This window comes from Alligator sinensis, unplaced genomic scaffold (assembly GCF_000455745.1).
Source record: "Alligator sinensis unplaced genomic scaffold, ASM45574v1 scaffold295_1, whole genome shotgun sequence".
NCBI lineage: Eukaryota > Metazoa > Chordata > Crocodylia > Alligatoridae > Alligator > Alligator sinensis.
Window position 1 is genome coordinate 711,851 of NW_005842754.1, and position 9,901 is coordinate 721,751.

At 54.7% G+C, this 9,901-nt stretch overlaps 1 pseudogene; it reads left to right on the forward strand.

Annotated features, from left to right (window-relative positions):
- The window catches only part of LOC106722828, an 18,177-nt pseudogene that overhangs the window by 6,638 nt on the left and 1,638 nt on the right, over positions 1 to 9,901 (forward strand).

Genomic DNA, 9,901 nt, shown 5'->3' on the forward strand with positions numbered 1-9,901 from the left:
ACAGTGGAGAGGGACATGAGAGATAAGGAGTTGGAAGAAGAAGATATGTATGACCGAAGAAGAAGAACCTTGGGGAAATTCCAAAGGGTTAGAAGACTGTTAGCATCCTTCTAGTAGTTAAAAAATGTAAAAGAGCTGGCCAAAAAAATTATAGACCACTTAGCCCAACATGGCACTGCCAGGCAGAAGGACCTGGGGAAACCATTGCAAGACTCCTCCATGGCAGCAGGGAGGAAAGGGAGGGAGCTGGGAGAACAGCCCACTCCCCTGTCACACAGAGCTGTAGTCATCCCTTGTGTCCTCCAGGCTGTGGGTTCCCAGCCATCACCCAAGTGATCACTGGCTACTCTTGCATTGTCAATGGGGAAGAGGCTGTGCCTGGATCCTGGCTCTGGCAGGCCTCCCTTCATGTAAGTCACCCAACAGGGTTGGTTACTTCTGCACGCTGTGGGCAGCAGTTTCCTCTCCCCACACTATCCCATGATGAAGACAACAGGCTCCAGGCAAGGAGCTGCTAAGTGCCTCCAGCCCCTGCAGCTTAGTGGCGCAGCCTGTTGCCCTGGGGCTGGGAAACAGCCAGCTCCCCAGCAAGGGAAACAGGGAGCCTGCCTCCAGCATGCCAGTCCTCAGGAGGCTCCTGGCCCATGAGACAGTCCCTGAAACATTTCCCCAATGCTAAGACAGCCCCAGTGCTGCTGTCTAGGTAACACAGGGATTACATTAGTAGCAACCTACCAAGCCTGGCAGTCCCACTCTGGTGCCACTTGCACTGGAGCAGTCTCTGCTAGTGTCACAATGGGAGGCCTCAGGAGAAGGCCTTGAGGCTCCCTACTCCAGCCCAGTCATGTGTAAGGGACACAGGTGATCCTCAGACCTTCCCAGAGCCTCCTACAGGATTAGTTTGGAGGCACCGGCAGTTACGGAGATGGTGCCGCCAGGCAGGCCTTGGGTTCCTGGATAATGACCCATGCTTTCGTGCAGGGGACATGCTGGGGCAGGATGGGCTACACCTCTCTCCTAAAGGCAAGCATGTCTTCTCTTTCAGGTTGGCTGATCTTGTGCGGCGAGCTTTAAACTAGCTTCGCCAGAGGATGGGGCCGCAGGAAGACTTAAGGACACCTCCCGACCAAGACGTGTGACATATGCAAGGAGTACCCAGGTATGTAAAAGGGGTCCCGATAGTCTTGGTAATTGGAGGGTGGCGCGCACAGCAATCCAAGGCCTTAAATGCCTCTATACAAATGCTTATAGTATGGGGAATAAGCAGGAGGAACTCGCCCTCCGAATAGCCTGTTCAAACCCAGACAGTAGGGCTCAGAGAAACCTGGTGGGATTCATCCCACGACTGGGCGGTTAATGTTAGGGGCTATAGGCTTTACAGGCGAGATAGAACAGGAAGGAAAGGCGGGGGGGTGGGGCTCTACATCAAGGAGCAATACACATCCTCCACCAGCAGGATGGGGTCAGAGGAGGGGCAGGCTGAAGTGCTCTGGGTCAGGATACAGGGGGGTCGTGGGGAAAGGGACTTAACGGTGGGAGTCTACTACAGACCTCCCAACCAAGGGGAAGAGCTGGACCGGGAATTTTTGGGCCAGCTTGCAGAGGCACTTAAGGCAAGGGATGTAGTTGTCGTGGGTGATCTAAATTACCCGGATATCTGCTGGGAGGAGCAGTCAGCCAGGTCGGACCGCTCACGGAGGTTCCTGGCTGAGATACAGGTCCTCCACTTAACCCAGGAGGTGCACAGTCCTAGCAGGGGGGATACCCTGCTGGACCTGGTCCTGGCCACAGGTGACAACCTGGTAAGAGGGCTCCAGGTTCTCGACCACCTGGGCGATAGCAATCATCGCTTGCTGGAATTCACCACCCAGCGCAGGGTGCCAAGGGCCTGCAGCAAGGCAGTAGCCCTAGACTTTAAGAGGCTCAACTTCAACGAGTTGAGGAGATTGGTGGGAGAGGCGCTGGGGTCCTCAAGAGTAGGGGAACTCAGTGCCCAAGATGAGTGGTCATTCCTTAAGGAGACGATACTCACGGCTCAAGGGGTGACAATCCCAACAAGAAGCAAGGGGGGCAAGAGTGCCCAAAAGCCCCCCTGGCTCACCAAGGGCATTTGTGAATGCCTGATTGCCAAAAAGGAGGCGTACATCTGGTGGAAGGGAGGGGCTATCACCAAAGAGAAGTATACCTCCACCGCTCGGGTCTGTAGGGGGGCTGTTAGAAAAGCTAAGGCAGATACGGAGCTAGGGCTAGCATCAAGGATCAAAGATAATAAAAAGTCCTTTTTTAAATATATAGGGAGAATGAAGAAGGCACCGGGTAATGTGGGGCCCCTGCAGTATATGCTCAGCAATCTGGTAGTTGCGCCAGAGGAGAAGGCAGACCTCTTTAACAAATTCTTCACCTCCATTTTCTTGTGCAGGGACCAGGACTCCCCGACCAGGATTCCAGACTGACTCAGGAGAAACACCTCCAGGCCTAAGGTCGGGGAGGACCAGGTTAGAGTGCTTCTGGAGGGGCTGGACATGTTCAAATCAGCAGGTCCAGATGCCCTCCACCCCAGGGTGTTGAGAGAATTGGCAGGGGTTATTGCGGGGCCCCTGGCACGGCTTTACGAGCACTCGTGGTGCTCTAGCCAGGTGCCAGATAACTGGAAGAAAGCCAACGTGGTCTCCATCTTCAAAAAAGGGAAGAGGAAGGACCCGGGCAACTATAGGCCCGTTAGTCTTATTTCAATCCTGGGGAAACTCTTTGAGATCATCAAGGAGCACATCTGTGATGGGCCAGCAGCAGGGATGACACTCAAGGGCAACGAGCATGGTTTCATTAGGGGCAGGTCCTGCCAGACCAACCTGATTGCCTTCTACGATCAGGTCACAAAAGCATTGGACGCAGGTGTTGTGGTGGATGTAGTCCTTCTGGACTTCAGCAAGGCCTTTGACACTGTCTCCCACCCCATTCTCATCAAAAAACTAGGTGACTGTGGCATTGATGCCTACACAGTAAGATGGATTGCAAAGAGATGCTGAAGAGTCATACTCAGAGGGTAGTGGTGGACGGGTCTTTTTCGACCTGGAGGGAAGTGGGCAGTGGAGTCCCCCAGGGCTCGGTCCTTGGGCCTGCGCTGCTCAATTTCTTTATTAGTGACTTGGATGATGGGGTGAAAAGCAGCCTGTTTAAATTTGCTGATGATACCAAGATTTGAGGTGAGGTGGGCACGCTAGTAGGGAAGGACAGATTACAGCAGGACCTGGACAGGTTACAGGGGTGGGCTAACGACAATAGGATCGGTTTCAATATTGACAAGTGCAAGGGGCTACACTTGGGCAGTGGGAACCAGCAGCACACTTATAGGCTGGGAAATTCCCTTCTTGAGAGCACGGTGGCAGAAAGAGATCTTGGAGTCATTATTGACTCCAAGATGAACATGGACCGACAATGCGAGGCCACGGTCAGTAGGGCTAACCGTACCTTGCTGTGCATCCACAGATGCATCTCAGGCAGGGCCAAGGAGGTGATCCTCCCCCTCTATGTGACACTGGTCAGGCCACAGCTGGAGTATTATGTTCAGTTCTGGGCGCCGCACTTCAGGAGGGATGTGGACAGCATTGAGAAGGTCCAGAGGAGGGCCACCCACATGATCCAGGGACAGCAGGGCAGACCCTACGAAGAGAGTCTACGGGACCTTGACCTGTTCAGCCTTCGCAAGAGAAGGCTAAGGGGGGACCTGGTGGCCATCTATAAACTCACCAGAGGGGACCAGCAGGGTTTGGGAGAGACTCTGTTCCCCCTAGCACCCCCCGGGGTAACAAGGAATAATGGCCACAAATTGTTAGAGAGTAGGTTTAGACTAGACATCTGAAGGCACTACTTCACAGTCAGGGTGGCTAGGATCTGGAATCAACTTCCAAGGGAAGTGGTGATGGCTCCTACCCTGGGGGGCTTTAAGAGGAGGCTTGACATCTACCTGGCTGGGGTCATTTGAGCCTGGTTTTCTCTCCTGCCCAGGCAGGGGGTCGGACTTGATGATCTACAAGGTCCCTTCCAACCCTACTTCTACTTCTATGAATCTGTGCACACATGCCTGTGGCTATTTAGAAACTTATGGTCACAGTGGCAAACAGGAAGCCATGGGAAGGGGTGCTCCCCCACTGAAGACTTGGGAGAGTGCCTGGGTGATGTGCCAATTAAAGCAGTCACTGTGATGTGCGGGTTCCAGCACAAGGTCACAGTTACCAGTGCCTTGAGTTTTCCTGGGATTGAGGCGACAAGGCAAAGGGGTAGCAGCTGGTGATGTTTGTGCCCCTTTGTTTCAGGATTATACAGGCTGACACTTCTGTGGAGGGTCCCTCCTTAATGAGCACTGGGTAGTGACTCAGCCAACTGCAGAATGATGTAAAGCCTTGGCCCACAGACCACACCCACTGGGCTGGGCCCCAGACAAGCCTCAGTCCCAGGAAGCCATGGAAGGGATACTCACATGGTCTTTGGGAAGGCCAGGGAGAAAACAGGGATTCTCAGCCTGGCAGACAGCAGTCTCTATTCTCTGGTACCCAGTACCGGTGTCTATGGCATGGGGTGGAGCTAGATAGCTTCTCATCAGAAGACCTGTGTTTCACACTCACTGGGCACAGGGCCTCACATGGGACATGGCAACAGAATCACGTCCATGATGACTCTGCAGCCCTCACTCCAGGCACATAGCTAGATACCACTGCAGCACCTCCCCACCCACAGACCCCAGGCCATTGCAGAAGATCTAGGACCTCAGTGAGGGCAGAGCCATCTTATAGCTAAAGCTCATAGAGCTCAGTGTCCCATCCCAGGCCAGGAGCACAGCAGCACTGGGGAGATTGGTGTCAGGTCCATGGCTGCTACTGATGAGGCAGGGAGACACCAATGAGAACTGGATTCCAGACTGGTGAAGCAGCCATGTTGCCCAAGTTTGCAGGTCCTGGCTAGATTCCAGGTCTCAGCCAGGCCCCTCCTAGCCCTGACCCATAACCATGGTGCCTAGGTATTTCAAGCAGGGAGCTGCAAGCACAGGAGTCCTGCTCCTTGCTGTCTCCTTCCCATCAGCAACCACTTGGGCTTTACATCCCCTCTGGGGCCATGAGCCCTCACTGCCTAACTCTAGATCACCCTTGCCTCCTGTGGTCCCAAACAGCAGTGCCACTGTTTGTCCTGGGTTAAGATAGGCCCAGTATGGATCAGCACTGCTCCTGCCAGCCTGAGGGGGTGTGTTGCTGAGCACCACCCAGCGGGAGGGTCCCAGGTAGAAAAATCCCAGGAGCTCCTTCAGCAAGGAGGCTTCTCGGTTGCTAGCTCTTTTCCAGGTAAAGGGGCATCAACTCAACCTCCTGCCGTACCTAACAAGCTGCTTGTGCCATCACACTCCTATGCCTGGACAGCAGGGCTTGGCCCTGCTCCAGTCCTGACAGCCTTCAGGGTAGGGCAGGGCAGGCTAGTGCTGCTGCAAACTGCTTCCCCCAGGTTCAGTTTCTACCAGCTCTCTCCTAGGGACTTGAATGTGGCGGTATTGAAGCAATTTGACCGAAGCAACTTTGCAGAGCCCACCCAAGTGCTGAGCATCGCCCAGGTAGCCTGCAGGGCTACCAGGGGCTGTCCTGCAGAGCTGGGAGCTTTCTGAGCAAACACCCACTACATACCTGGGACACCCAGTCATGTGCTTTGCTGCCATCAGAATGGTGGCCCAGGGTCCAATGGGATTCCACATCACTGCATGGGGAGCCTGTGCCGCCAGGCACCCAAGAGCCCAAACAGAATGCTGCCCTCCTCTCAGCTACCAGCTGAAACCAATATGCTGTGCCTGACACCAGCCCCTCTGCCAGCCTTCTCTTCCCTGCCCAGCCTGCCACTAACTCTCAGCAGAGGACCTCATTCCCCCAGATTGACAGGGGCGGTTTTCCAATGGCAGCTCTCCTGGGGGAAAGAGGATCTGTTAGCTGGTGACTGCAGTGCTGCAGATGGTCCCCAGCATGCAACACATCCTCCCCCTCTGCCTGAGGGCACTGATCCTTTGAGAGGAAGACTGGAGCTCCATAGTAGGCACTGGAATGCCCTTCCTGGCCCTGCCACAGCTGCTTCTGCACTTTGGGGATGCCCAGCCTGGGGGATCGGAGTCTCAGCTCATGCACAAAGTGGGCATCAAGCAGCCTCAAGGGATACTGTCAGGAAAGCACAGGATCAGCTCCTGGCTGCCCTAGGTGCTGGGACAGGTACTCCTTTCTGGCATATCAAGATTCATTTGCTGCCAGCTGGAAGCTGGGCTTCTGTGCTCCCACATGCCCCAGTGTTGGGTGCTGTGCAGCTCCATCCTCCTCTCTCTATGCAGGTCCCCATTCATCCTCTGTCTGATGCCCATACCTTCAACTATGACATTGCCCTCATCTGGCTGGACACACCAGCTGAACTGGGCCCCCTCATCTCCCCTGTATGCCTGCCAGGGCCCAGCAATGACCTCCCCCCCAGCCAGCTGTGTGTAACCACTGGATGGGGGGTGACACAATACAATGGTAACTGCAGCAGCCAGTTGTGCTGTAGCACTTTGGAGAGCAGCCCACAGAGAAAAGGAGGGCCAGGGGTTTGGCACCCCTATGCCATGCTCCCAAGAACAGAGAGTAACCCCCAATAGAAGCAAGACTCCCAGCAGTGTCTACTGTGTGCCAGGCACTTCCATCAGGAAACTTCCAGACTACAAAGCATCTGCTCTCAAGCCTCCCAATTGTCCTGGGAGCCAGGGGCCCAATCCCCCTTTTGTTTCCTAAGGACAAAGGACAACTGGGCTGGCTACTCATGCCACAGACAGCAGGGAAAGGACTGACCCTAGCCCAGTGGAGGGAGCCTGCAGGGGGAACAATGCTGGGCAGGGTGTCCAGGCAGGACAGCTTCAACAGGGATCCTGAAGGGCCCACGGCATGTAGAGAGCCAGTCAGGGAGTGAGCAGTAATTGCACTTTTCTATGCACAGCTCTGGCTATGCTGGGCCTGGGGGGCCATAATGTGTGCAGTGGGGGCTCTGGGCAGCATGACTGGCTGCTTGAGTCTCCAGCTCCTCTTCATGAATGGAGGTGAGCCCTGCAGCATCCATGTAGAGTTTGCTTAGAGACCCCAGTGCTTTCCCATGATGCAGCTCTTTGAGGCCAATGACAGGGCAGGACTCTCTGAACGCAAACTGCTAGGCTTTAAAGAGGAGGTCTGGACAGCATAGGCAGAGAAGAGATGTTGGGATGAGCTATGCCACCAGCCCCTCCCCTACCTGCCCCATGGTGTGCACTGGCACTAGAAATACACTGTAGTGGACAATGCCCCAGGGACACCTTCCCATGCCACACGTCTGGTGCTCACCAGTGTGCCCCCTCCTTCCCCCTCTCCCCAAGCCATCTGGCCCAGTCCTCAGCTCGGGTGAATTGATCCAGTCTTTATGCACTGCATATCTAGGCTACCATGACAGCAAGGAGAGCTCCAGCTGTTGGTCCTCATAGACATGCAGCTGGGTCTAGTGTGGCAGCAGAGGGGCAGCAGTTACTGAGTGTAAAGAAGCAGAGGGCACCACAGGGCAGGGGGGGCATGACATGGGCAGTGCAGGTTAGTGATGTTTTTCTCCCTGCAGCCATGGCCCCTGTGACAGCGTTCCCGCTCATTTCCAACCCAGAGTGCCAGAGCTACTGGGAGGGTGTCGCTGAAGTGAAAAAAAACATGACATGTGCAGGCAGAATGGGCACTAGATCCTGCATGATATGTGCTGGAGACAGGGGCTTCTATGCTGAAGTATGATAGAAGGGCAAATTGTGGGGAGCTAGTAACAGGTGAGTGGGAGTGTCGATCTAATGGCCAGGACTCAGCACTCTGCTCAGCAAAACTAAGACAAAGCCAAATCTCTGCACTGGCTCCAGGGCTCCCAAATCCATGTAGAGTTTTCTTAGGGGCTGCTTCGAGTGGAGGGGATGCTTCACCAGCACACAGGGTGATAAGAGGAAGGGAAACACAGGAAGCCACAACTGTCCTGGGAGTGGGAGGAAGGCAAGAGCTCCCTCAGGAGACCTCAGGTGCCTCTAGACCAGAGCTGTCCAAACTTTTCATGTTGGTGACACACTTGTTAGACATGCATCATTTCGCGACACAGTAATTCAGTTCCAGGGGAGGGGCCAAGGGAAGCAGATGCGAGTAAGGGAGCTCCGCGGTGCCCTTCCGCAAAATTTTCTGCATTTCGCGTGACACACCTACACACGGCTGCCGACACACTAATGTGTCGCGGCACACAGTTTGGAAAGCTCTGCTCTAGACTAATGCTCGGAGTATGGGGAATAAATAGGAGGAACTCGCCATCAGAATAACCAGTTCAAACCCAGACATAGTAGGGATCACAGAAACGTGGTGGGATTCATCCCATGACTGGGCAGTTAGCATTGGGGCTATAGGCTCTACAGGCGGGATAGAGAAAGAAGGACAGAAGGGAGGGGGTGTGGCGCTCTATGACAAAGAGCAATTCACATCCTCTGCCAGCAAAATGGGGTTGGAGGAGGGGCAAGCTGAAGTGCTTTAGGTCAAGATACAAGGGGGTCGTGGGGAGAGGGATGTAACGGTGGGGGTCTACTACAGACCCCCCAACCAAGGGGAGGAGCTGGACCGGGAATTTTTGGGCCAGCTTGCAGAGGTACTTAAGGCAAGGGATGTAGTTGTCATGGGTGATCTAAATTACCCCAACATCTGCTGGGAGGAGCAGTCAGCAAGGTCCGACCGATCCAGGAGGTTCCTGGCTGAGATACAGGACCTCCACTTAACCCAGGAGGTGCACAGTCCTACCAGGGGGGATGCCCTGCTGGACCTGGTCCTGGCCACAGACAATGATCTGGTAAGGGGGCTCCAGGTCCTTGACCACCTGAGTGATAGCGATCATCACTTGCTGGAATTCATCATCCAGCGCAGGGTGACAAGGGCCTGCAGCAAGGCGGTAGCCCTAGACTTCAAGACGGCCAACTTCAAGGAGTTGAGGAGATTGGTGGGAGAGGCGCTGGGGTTCTCGAGGGCAGGGGAACTCAGCGCCCAAGATGAGTGGTCATTCCTTAAGGAGACGATACTCAGGGCCCAAGAAGTGAAAATCCCAACTAGAAGCAAGGGGGGCAAGAGTGCCCAAAAGCCTCCCTGGCTCACCAAGGACGTCTGGGAATGCCTGGTTGCCAAAAAGGCGGCGTACACCTGGTGGAAGCGGGGGTGATCTCCAAAGAGGAGTATACCTCCACTGCTCGGGCCTGTAGGGGGGCTGTTAGGAAAGCTAAGGCGGACATAGAGCTAGGACTAGCGTCCAAGATCAAAGATAATAAAAAGTCCTTTTTCAAATATATAGGGAGGATGAAGAAGGCGCCGGGAAATGTGGGGCCCCTGCAAGATACGCTGGGCAACCTGATGGTCGCGCCAGAGAAGGCAGACATCTTTAACAAATTCTTCACCTCCGTTTTCTTGTGCAGGGACAGGGACTCCCCCACCGTGATTCAAGATGGAGTCGAGGGGAATGCCTCAAGACCTAAGGCTGAGAAGGACCAGGTTAGAGTGCTTCTGGAGCGGCTGGATGTGTTCAAATCAACAGGTCCAGATGCTCTCCACCCCAGGATGTTGAGGGAGCTAGCAGGGGTTATTGCAGGGCCCTTAGCACGGCTTTACAAGCACTTGTGGTGCTCGGGCCAGGTGCCAGATGATTGGAAGATAGCCAATGTGGTCCCCATCTTTAAAAAAGGGAGGAGGGAGGACCCGGGCAACTATAGGCCCAACAGTCTTACCTCAATCCTGGAGAAATTCTTTGAGAAGATCATCAAGGAGCACATCTGTGATGGGCCGGCATCGGGGATGATGCTCAAGGGCAACCAGCATGGTTTCATTAGGGGCAG